The sequence below is a fragment of the Talpa europaea genome, assembly GCF_964194135.1.
Source record: "Talpa europaea genome assembly, chromosome: 2".
Taxonomy (NCBI): Eukaryota; Metazoa; Chordata; class Mammalia; order Eulipotyphla; family Talpidae; genus Talpa; species Talpa europaea.
In genome coordinates, this window is record NC_140068.1 from 96,307,316 (window position 1) to 96,318,460 (window position 11,145).

An 11,145-nucleotide genomic window follows, 5' to 3' on the forward strand; every position below is an offset into this window, starting at 1 on the left:
AAAGGAAGTAAAAAGTAATGAATTAATCATTTTAAATTATATCAATACTTTTCTTTTTTTTTTTTTTACAAAAGGGAAAGATGCATTTCTACATCTATTGCAGGATGGGTAATAACATTACATCTGTTTTCCAGCCTTCTGCAAACTGTCAGTGACTTCATCAGAATCATATATTTATGTTCAAGAAATAGCTTGGGCAGATTGTCAATTTAGCATTAATCGTAATCGACCAAGTAATATTTCCTAATAATTTTTATTTGGAAGTTTTCTTCTTATATGAAGCAATGGACACACAAATAGGGAAAGGCTTAAAATATAAGGATAGGGCCTCCCCAGTGGCGCAGTGGTTGAGCGCTGTGTTGCCAAGCTGCCGGCAGCCTCTGCAGAGCGGGCTCAATCCCACGCCCGCCTACGAGGGTCCCACACGGAGCGCAGACCTCTCCTGCTGTGCCCGCTGCTCCCCTCAGCAGTGTGCTTCGTCAGTCTGCTTGTTCTGTTCCCCGCTCTGGCTCTGGTGAATTCTCTCACCCTCCCGTGCTTCTGACTGTATCCAGTGCTTGTATAAATAAATAAATAAATAAATAAATCTTATATATATAAGGATAAGTGTGACAGAAATTCGGAAAAAAAAATCCATTTCACAATAAGTTCCAGAAATTGCAGTACTCTGTTATTCAGGATTGACTCTGGCAGTTTTCACATATCTTTCCAGCTGGAAATTTTTAAACAAATGGTCACAAAGAACCTTGCTAGCAATGCTTTCCTCAAACCCACCGCTTAAGGGAAGGGCAGCAAGAATTCAAGATGCAACTTTCCTCTGAAGTGAGTGTGAACAATTCTGAGTCCACGTGACCAGGGGCGCTGGGTACCCGCGTGTGGGGAGTGGCTAAGGGACTGGGAATTCTCCCCATTAACTTCCAAGTAGAACACAATGCTTATTAAAGGATAAGTAATAAAAACGTGCTAATTTGAAACATACATTATTAAAAGTCAACAGTAAGTGAAATAATTGTTGAGGTCTTAACCAACAAAAGGATGTGGGGGGAGGACATTGTTTAGAACTGCTGGTGCGCAGTGATAATAAAAAGCAGACGGACTTCTAGTGGATTCTTATTGTTTTAAAATTTGTGCCTGACACGCCCCCTCTCCTCGCCGGCATCTGGGCAGATGCTACCAGGGCTCCACCCACGTAGCTGCCCTCCTCGCGGCCACTGCGATTCCCTCAGAGGCACTTATTTACCTCGAGTGTCAGTGGGTCGGTGCCAGGAATTCTTTGCCCTTTGTACCCCTCCCCCGCCCCCACTGTCTGCTCCGTGGGGGGCTCCCCGGGGCTGTGCAAGGCCATGCCCTGCCCGGCAGCCAGCCCGCCCTCCGCACACACTTGTCGAGTGGATGCAGCGAGGAGCTTGGCGCGGGGCGCTGCTCAGAAAGGGCAGCCACGCGTCCTGTGACCCGCGCACATTCACGGCAGAGATGTCACCAACACTGAGCGTCACCACATTTAGTGTCAGCAAAACACCGCCTCGTCTCCACGCTTTCGTGGTTCTCTTGGGTCAAACCGCACCCCCCATCCTGGATCTGGGGGGTGGGGTGCAGAAGGTAGACCTTGTCTTCCCCAGCAGTCTTTCCTGGAGGGCAGCAGTCACAGCTCATTCATCTGAGAGGTCCCTGGAGCCCCAAGAGAGGGCCTGGTACCAAATGGGAATGAAAAATCGCTATTCAATAACCAGTTTCTTGGGGCTCCACTACACCAGGAATTTTCTTTCATGCACGCTCTGGTTTCTAGTAGTTCCAGCAACTCTCCAGCGTGGCTGTGAGCACCCCTCAGAACAGTGGGGTGCGGGAAGGCTGGACGACGGGCCCAGGGGCACACAGCCTAGGTGCAGGCAGTGTTATTCCCGTGGGGGCGGGGCGGGGGGCGGGCGGGGGGCTCAGTCCCTTCCGTGCCTCCACGTTGCTCTCCAGGTCAGGGCTTGAGCGTGCGAGGGAGGGAATCCAGTTCAGGGGTGGGATTGGGTGGGGAGCCTGGAGGCACCTGGGCTTCAGGTTCGGCACGTGCCAGGTGGCCGCGCTGCCTCCAGGTCAGCACAGTGGGCAGCACCTCTGTCCTAACAAGAGGCTGAGGCGGCCCTGTGTGGATGGGGGGCGGTGGGGTGGCGGAGAGGGCAGCAGCTGTGAGCTCGGGTTGCATGAGTCCCCCCGCCGAGGGCTGTGCGGCGCCGCCGGGCGCGGGGTCCTCCAGCTCTGGGACCGGCCAGCGACGGGAGCATCCCCATGAAGACTGGGGCCGGGCGCGGGCGGAGCCGGGCACGGGAGGTGCTCTGCCATCGGCAATGTCTCCCGTTGTTTCTCTACGTCCTATTCCCTTCCCCCCTTTCGCAATGCAGGAGGAGCAAAGTTCATCCCAACGGACCCTGCAGAGAGGGGGTGCTGCACACCTGATCGCGGCACCGTCCGGACCCCATAACGCTGCTGCGTTGCCGTCTCCAGGCCGCCCTGCAGCGAGGCGGTCCCTGGGCTCCCTCCACGACGTCCCGGCGGCTCCACGCCTGTTTCCGCCCTTCCCGGCTCGCTGCCCCCAAGTCTACTCTACTGTCGACCAGGGCGCCGCGCGGGCGGGGTGAGGCTGAGGGGCGCCCGCCCGCCGCAGCCGGCGCCTTGGGGTAGGAAATGGAGCCCGGATGGGTCGGGTGGAGTCTCAGGAGCTTTCCTGGCGCCACCTCGTGGTAGTGGTCGGCGTTGCCGCGCTGCTCTGAAGGAGTCGGCGGTCGTGGGGCGCCTGGGCTAGGGTTGGGCCAGTTTGGGTTCTTAGGCTGTGACACTGTGATGAACCCCCAATTTGTGCTCCTGTCTTTTGAGGGATAACAAAGGCTCTGAGGGCCCCCTGCGGGCTGTGGTGAGTACAAAGGTGGATAAGGAAGCGCTACTAGGGGGTCCAGTCCAGTGAGCAGGGATATGGGGATGAGGACCCTTTTTGGGGCTGCAGGAGAAACACCACGCAGTAGGCACTCTGTGGCTCCCTTTATCATGCGTGGACTCCCGCAGCCCTTCCAGATGTTCATCTGTGGCCCAGGTGAGAAACCTAACCTGGCATGGCCACTCTCCCCCCCACCTATTTAAGAAGATTTATTTTATGGGGGCCTCCCTGGTGGCACAGGGATTAGACAGCGCTATCAAGCTATCTGCAGCCACTGCAGCACGAGTTCAATCCCACTGTCCATGGTGCAACCCACATGGTGCAGCAGACCTCTCCTGTCTCGCCTGCTGCTCCCCTCAGCAGTGTATTTCAGTCAATCTGCCTGGTCTGCTCCCCACTCTGTCTCTGGTGAATCTCATTGCCCAGCACCTCTGGCCTGTACCCTAGTTCTTGCATGCATGCACAAATAAAATAAATATTTAAAAAAAGATTTATTTATTTATGCTTATATGAACTGGGGTGTAAGAGAGAGCACTCACTAGAGAGAGCAGGGAGCAGAACAGGCGGATCCACTGAAATACACTGCTGAGGGGAGCAGCAGACAAGACAGGAGAGGTCTCCTGCACCATGTGGGTTAGCTCCCTGGCCGGGGATGGAACTCAAGCCACAGCAGTGACAGTGCTGAGACTAACCCTTACTCTACCAGGGAGGCCCCTTGTGGCCACTCTCTCTTGATCCTTGAGGACAGGTGGGGAAAGCTGGGACCAGCACAGGCTCTGACTGCTGTCCAGGACCAGGGGCTCTGAGTGTGACTGTGAGACCGAGACAAACTCCGTGCTTACCTGTGGGGCCTCTGTCCAGGCAGCCTAGGTGTCAGCAATGCAGGGTTTGCCCACTGTCAGAGACCCCCCCCAGGCCAGGCAGCCTAGGGCAAGGGGCAGCCAGTGTGGGGGTCTGTGGGCTCCAACAGGACTCCCTAGGGTGCCCCAGGACCCTAACTAGGTCTGCACAGCTCCTCTTTGGAGGGAAAGGGCATTCTGAGAGTGACCCTCAGGTGGTGTCCACTCACCTGCAGACTGAAGTTCCAGCCCTCAGCCAAGCCTGCCGCCCTGTGGTCCAGGCTCAGCCCTAAAGCCTGCCTCTCTGGCTTGACTTCTGGCCTTAGACTTTCCATGTTACCTCTCACCTTCTTGTTTTGCACTGGCACACTCATTTTTTTTCTTTTTTTCACAGGCTCGTTTCTTCCTCAACCAAAAAAGAAACTTTAAAAAGTTTCATCCAGCAGGATTTGCATGTAAATGAATGAAAAAGGAGGTCACTTTACAAATTGGCAGAAACTAGAGCCAGTGTGAAGAAGGGCCAAGCAAAGCTGTCAGGAAGGTCAACTGGACAGAGCCTCTGGTCACGTGGCCTCGCTTTCCTGACAGGGGACAAGCGCCCCTTCTGGAGACATCGGTGAGTAAGGACTCTAGTCCTGAAAACTTGGGGGTCCCTGCAGGTCTGTGGTGTGGCCCACATCTGAGTGTCTAGTGGGAAGGGGCGGGGGAGGAAGGCTCCTCTGCATAGCCACTCCTCAGTCTGCAGTGGTCAAGGCATGAGGGACCCTGCCGAGCCAGGTGGACATCAGGGCCAAAGGAATGTCATCAGCAAATGATCAAGAGCAGGTGAACGTTGGGCGAGGCCTCCCATTTTTTGTACATTGAGTTTATTTATTTATTTATTTTAGAAGATGGCAGAACATCTCTGTGGTCTGACTGGAGCCCTGGGCTCTTCCTTCTCCACTTTATTTTTTTTAAGATTTATTTATTTATGCATACAAGAACTGGGGTACAGGCCAGAGGTGTGGGGGGTGAGAGGATTCACCAGAGACAGAGTGGGGAGCAGAACAGGCAGACTGACTGAAATACACTGCTGAGGGGAGAGGTCTGCTGCGCCATGTGGATAGCTCCCTGGCCGGCCAGGGATTGAACTCATGCTGCTGGCTAGGTATTGCTTCATAGGCTGCGTCTTAACCCCTTGTGCCACCAGGGAGGTCCCCCAGCTTCTCCACTTTTCCGGGCATCTCTGCCCTTCTGTGATGGTGGATCCCTCTGCCCTGTGGCCCATGTCATCCAGCCTGCTCCTTCCTATTGGTGGAGAACATCCTCTAACTCTGTGAGAAGGGCTGGTGGGTGGAAAACCTCTCCAGACAAGGCTGCTCCCCAAAAACCTCTGGTTTACCCTCCCACTGGATTACATGTTTGTCTGGCTATATAGTCTGTGTGTGTGTGTGTGTGGGGGGGGGGTTCTTCGGAATGTTGAAGCCATGATTGCCTCTGGTCCAGTCTTGAGTATGATTGGGGGTTCTTGAGAGTGACTCCCATGTTCTCTGCTCGGGTTTCTAATGTAGGCCCAGCACTCTGAAGCCATTCTGGCTCCTCACCCTATTTAGACCTATGTTTTCCTCTTTGGAAGTCAATTATCTGTGCCTAAAGTTTATGATGATGGACTCTGGGTCTGTTTTTTTCCATCATATTGGCACCCAATGAGCCATTTTAGTCTGGAAACGCATGTCCTTCATTTTAGAGAAATGTTCTTGAATGCTTGCTTAAAGCAAACAAACAAACAAACCCAGCAATGGCTGTACTGAGCTATAGAGTACATACACACACCGCACCCATTTAAAGTGTCCAGTTCAGGGGGCTTCCTTGTGGCACAGGGGTTAAAGACAGTACTGTCAAGCTCTTGCCAGCTACAGCAGCATGAAGTAGATCCCCAGCAGGCCAGGGAGCTACCCACATGGCGCAGCAGACCTCTCCTGTCTCTCTCGCTGCTCCCCTCAGCAGTGTATTTCAGTGGATTTGTCTGTTCTGCTCCCCACTCTGTCTCTGGTGAATCCTCTCACCCCCTGCACCTCTGGCTTACACCCCAGGTCTTGCATGCATAAATAAATAAATCTTAAAAAAAATGAAGTGTCCAGTTCAAATTTTTTTAGTACATTCTCAGAGTTGTGCAACCACCATCTTACAGTCAATTCTAGAATACATTTATTACTCTGAAGAAGAAACTCCATGCCTCTTAGCCATTCTCTACCTCCCCCCATTCCGCTTTCTTCTTTTTTTTTTTTTTTTTTTTTTGTGGGACCCTCGCCGGTGGCCGGGGATCGAACTGGCGCTCAGAGGCTGCAGGCAGCCTCACAACCCAGTGCTCAACCACTGCGCCACCAGGGGAGGCCCCCCCTTTCTTCTTCCGTAGCTTGGCTTCTTTTGGGCAATTCATGTGGAAGGGGTCTTGCAACTGTGGTCTCCGTGTCTGGCTTCCCTCACCCAGCATGTTTCAAGGTTCATCCACACTGTCCCCTGTGTCCGGGTGTCCTTTCTTTTCTGGCTGAATGATATCCCATTTTCTGGCTGTGACACACTTTACTTACCTGTTCATCAGTTGTTGGATATTTGAGTGCCTTCTACTTTTTGACTGTTAGGATTGAATAATTTCTGCCCTTCTGTTGTCTGTTTCCTGTCCTTTTATTTGTTCTTCCTACAGTTTGGATGTTGACTTTCCTGAATGGGTCCTCAATTTGAGCAGACAAAAGAAATGGACAGGACAGGAGGCAGAGAGAAAGGCAGCCTGCCCTCCACCATATGGCAGAGATGTATGTTCATGACGAGCGGACACAGGGCCTTGCAGAGCCCTACAGGCCCAGGGACCCTGCAGCACAAGGAACTGGGGTTGGAATGAGCCAGTGAGAAGGGAGCCCTGTGTCAGGCCCCAGGCGGTAGGGAGAGCCTGGCAGCAGCCCTGAAGGAATACTCCGGGGCATTACAGTCTTGGTGTACCATGACTCACCCCTCTGCCAGCTCATTCATCTCTCCTCCCCTGGTGCCCTCCTGGAGGAACAGGGCTGTTCAAATGGCTTTGGGGGAGGTCACTTGTTGACCACTGAGCTGCCGCTCCAGGGAATGGGACTGTCAGTAAGTTCTCCGTGCAGGCAGCCCTCCCAGATCACCTCCTTGATTGGCCTGCAGGGCAGGTGGGTGGATGGAGGCCTGTGGGAGGGAGAAGGCACAACCTTGTCCCCTTTTGCTTGTGAGTTCTGCCTCTGCACGTGGTCCTCTCCCCTGGGCTCGGTGGGGTGGGGTGGGGGTGCTGATGGAAGTGGTGGCAGCAGGCTCTTTTGCCCTGGAAGCAACTTTGAAAATAAAGGAGTATCTAGTGCCTGATTTCTCAGTTTTGTGACTTTAGAGTTTCTGGGCCACGGGGAAGTCGCTCTGCTCTCCTGGGCCAGAGCAGGGCTTCTCCGGTTCCCACGTGCATTCGCGTCCAGCAGACGATTTCCCAGCTGAGGTGATGCTGCTGGCCTGAGGACCACTCTTTGAGGTAGTGTGGAGGGCAGGGGCAGGCCATTCTGAGAGGAGAGGAGCAGCTGCTATCTCAGTGAATCCCTAAAATGACTGAAACACACAAGGTAGAATTGCACAACCACTGCTTCCTCTCAAACATCTGTGCGACCAGAGGACAGCACCGAGGGCAGGCAGGTCAGCTCTGCATCATGGAGTTCCTTCTCTCCTGCATTCTTTCATCCCTGCCGTGAGTCACAGTGACTTGCCCAGGGTCACATGGCCGAGATGCTGCAGAACTGCTGTTTGAGCCCAGGCCGGCTGGCTCTAAGGCACATGTTCTCTGCTCGACCCCGGTGGCCATCTGGGATGCGTTCTGGCAGGAGTGTGTGTGCCTGTGTGTGTGCGTGTGTGTGTGTGTTATGGGTGGATGAGCCGGTAGGCTTTCCAGCAAGAAACTAGGGCAGGTGACCTCCAGGCTGTGTGGACAAGGTCTGTCAGGCTGGGGCAGCTGGGTTCTTGTGTGCATTGTGGAGGGGGTGGTGTCAGAGAAGAGGGGGTTCCAGGTGGATTGGGAAGCAGTGGTCTCTGTCCTGCTGCCATCACTGCATAACCGCAGCCTGCTCTTTTGTTTTGCTTTTAATTAGGCCCTATTTTGGGCCCTGTTTTGGGTTTTTAAAAAAGATTTATTTATTTATGCATACAAGAGCGGGGGTGTAGGGCCTCCCTGGTGGCGCAAGGGGTTAAGCACAGCACTGTGAAGCTATCCATAGCCTCTGCAGCAGGAGTTCAATCCCCACCTGGCCAGAGAGCTACCCATATGGCGCAGCAGACCTCTCCTGCCTCACCCGCTGCTCCCCTCAGCAGTGTATTTCGTCAATCTGCCTGTTCTGTTCCCCACTCTGTCTCTGGTGGATCCTCTCACCCTCCCCCACCTCTGACCTGTACCCTATTCTTGTGTGCATAAATAAATACATCTTTAAAAAAAATAAATAACTAGGGTACAGGCCAGAGGTGCAGAAGGTGAGAGGATTCACCAGAGTGGGGAGCAGAACAGGTGGTCTGGCTGAAATGTACTGTCGAGGGGAGCAGCAGACAAGATAGGAGAGGTCTGCTGGGCCATGTGGGTTAGGTCCCTGGGCGGGGGTTGGGGGTGGGGGGTGGGTGTTGAATTCATGAACTCATGCTGCAGTGTCTGGTGATAGCTTGATAGCACTGAGACTTTAACCCCTGTGCCACCAGGGAGGCCCTCTGAATTTTTCTTTTCTTTTTTCATTTATTAAAAGATTTATTTATTTATGCATATAAGAGCTGGAGTATAGGCCAGAGGTGTGAAGGGTGAGAGGATTCACCAGAGACAGAGTGGGGAAAAGAACAGGCAGATTGACCAAAGTACACTGCTGAGAGGAGCAGCGAGCAAGCCAGAAGAGGTCTGCTGTGCCATGTGGGTAACTCCCTGGCTGGCCGGGGATTGAACTGGTGTTGCAGAGGCTGCGGACAGCTTCATAGGTCACGTCTTAACCTCTTGTGCCACCAGGGAGGGCTCCTCCCAATTTTTCAAAAAAAGTATGCAAAAAAAGAAAAGAAAAGAAAAGAAAAAAAGCAAAAAAAAAAAAAATCAAATACAATGCAAAATTGGGGTAGAATGAGAGCAGAGGCAGGAAAGACAAAGTAAAACCAGGAATTAGCTTAGCATAGACAGCCTGGGCTTAATCTTAATTTTTTTCTTTTAAAGATTTATTTATCTGTGTATACAAGAACTGGGGTATAGGCCAGAGGTGTGGGGGGTGAGAGGATTCACCAGAGACAGAGTGGGGAACAGTACAGACGGATCCAGTGAAATACATTGCTGAGGGGAGCAGGAGGAGAGACAGGAGACGTCTGTTGCACCATGTGGGTCACCTCCCTGGCTGGGGATCTAACTTGTGCTGAACGTCTTAACCCCTTGTGCCACTAGGGAGGCCCCTGACTTTAATACACACACACACACACACACACACAGATATATATATATATATATATATATATATATATATATATATAGTTAAGATCAAAATATATAGTTAAGAACTATATATATAGTTAAGAACAAAATCCCACCCTTGGCTTCCCTCTTTCTTGCTCCCTGAAGTATTTTATCATTTCCTAACACATTTTAAAACATTTACCATATAGGTTTATATCCACACACAGTATATGGTATTGTGTTCTAAAATACTACATAAGTGATATCGTAATATTACATATAATTTTGTAAATCACTTTATCTTTTTTTTTTTTTTTTTATAGAGGCATGCTTTATTTATTTGTTTGCTGGTTTGTTTGTTTTTGTTTTTTTTGTTTATACATGCACTGGGTACAGTCCGAAGCGCGGGAGGGTGAGAGAATTCACCAGAGCCAGAGCGGGGAGCAGAGCAGGCAGAAGGACCGAAGTACACTGCTGAGGGGAGCAGCGGGCGGCAGGAGAGGTCTGCACGCCATGTGGGGCCCTCCTCCGGTGGCCGGGGAGCAGCCGGGGATCGAACCGGCGCCGCAGAGGCCGCGCGCAGTTTCGCAACCCAGCGCTCAACCGCTGCGCCACCGGGGAGGCCCTAAATCACTTTATCTTAACATTATACTTCAAGTCCTGTCAGTGCTGATCCGTGTAAATGGAACCCACTTACTGAAATCTCTGGTGTCTCTCACCTCATGACGATCACGTTTACCTGTCCCTCCTGGCTTAATACTCCCTGATGGTGGTCGGTACCACTGGGCCTTCTCTGTCGCATCTCCTTGGACAAGCCAGAGACTTTCCCTGTAGTTGTCAGTTTGAAGTGGAAGTTCTGGGTCATGATGCTTTATGCACCTTCAGCTTTATTAAGAATTGTCAAATTGGGGGCCCTCCCTGGTGGTACAAGGGGTTAAGATGCGACCTATGAAGCTGTCCACAGCCACTGCAGCATGAATTCGATTCCCAGCTGGCCAGGGAGCAACCCACATGGCACAGCAGACCTCTCTTGTCTCGCCCGCTGCTCCCCTCAGCAGTGCATTTCAGTCCGTCTGCCTGTTCTGTTTCCCCACTCTGTCTCAGGTGAATCCTCTTACCTCCCACACCACTGGCCTGTACCCCAGTTCTCGTATGCATAAATAAATAAATCTTAAAAAAATGGGCTGCCAACCTCCTCTGTCTCACCTGCTGCTTCTCTTAGCACTGTATTTCAATAAATCCACCTTTTCTGTCCCGCCCCCCAAAAAAGAATTGTGAAATTGTTCTCCCAAGGGCTTGCACTAATTTATATTCCCAAGAACAAGCCATATCCTTCCCATTTCTTCACTTGCTCTGATGAGACAGTAATTTTTGCAAATCTTTTGGGTGTAAAATGATACTTCATTCCAGTGTTCATTTATATTTCCCTACTTATTATTATTATTATTGAGACTAAGCAATTTCTCCCGTATATTGGCCATGGACAGCCCTCTTCTTTGGAAGGCCTGTTCAGATCCTTGGCCTATTTTTCTTTTAGCTTGTTTATCTTTTTCTTACTGATGTATAAGAGATCAGGATCTTTTGTTGATCACATGGAGAGCAAATATCTTCACAGCTGTCTTGCCAGCTGAGCTGGCTTGCACGGGGCCTGGGGACCAGTCCTGGGGTGGGCCAGTGATGTCTGCGACAGATGTGGGAGGGGCTGCCAGAAGGCCGTGGGCCAAAGCCACTGTCTGGAGACCCAGTTATTAGGCTGGTCAGTGAGGAAACCCCCTCATTGGCCCAGTAATGAGGCCAGAGCAGGTTCAGGCAAATCGGGTCAGCCTTGAAGGCCCTGTCACCATGTCATACCTCTGAGAATCCCATGAGGTTTTTGGCTGCTCTAGAATTTCTCTTATTGAATCCAAGTGTAGGATATGTGTATCCTTCCACAGGGATGCTGTAGG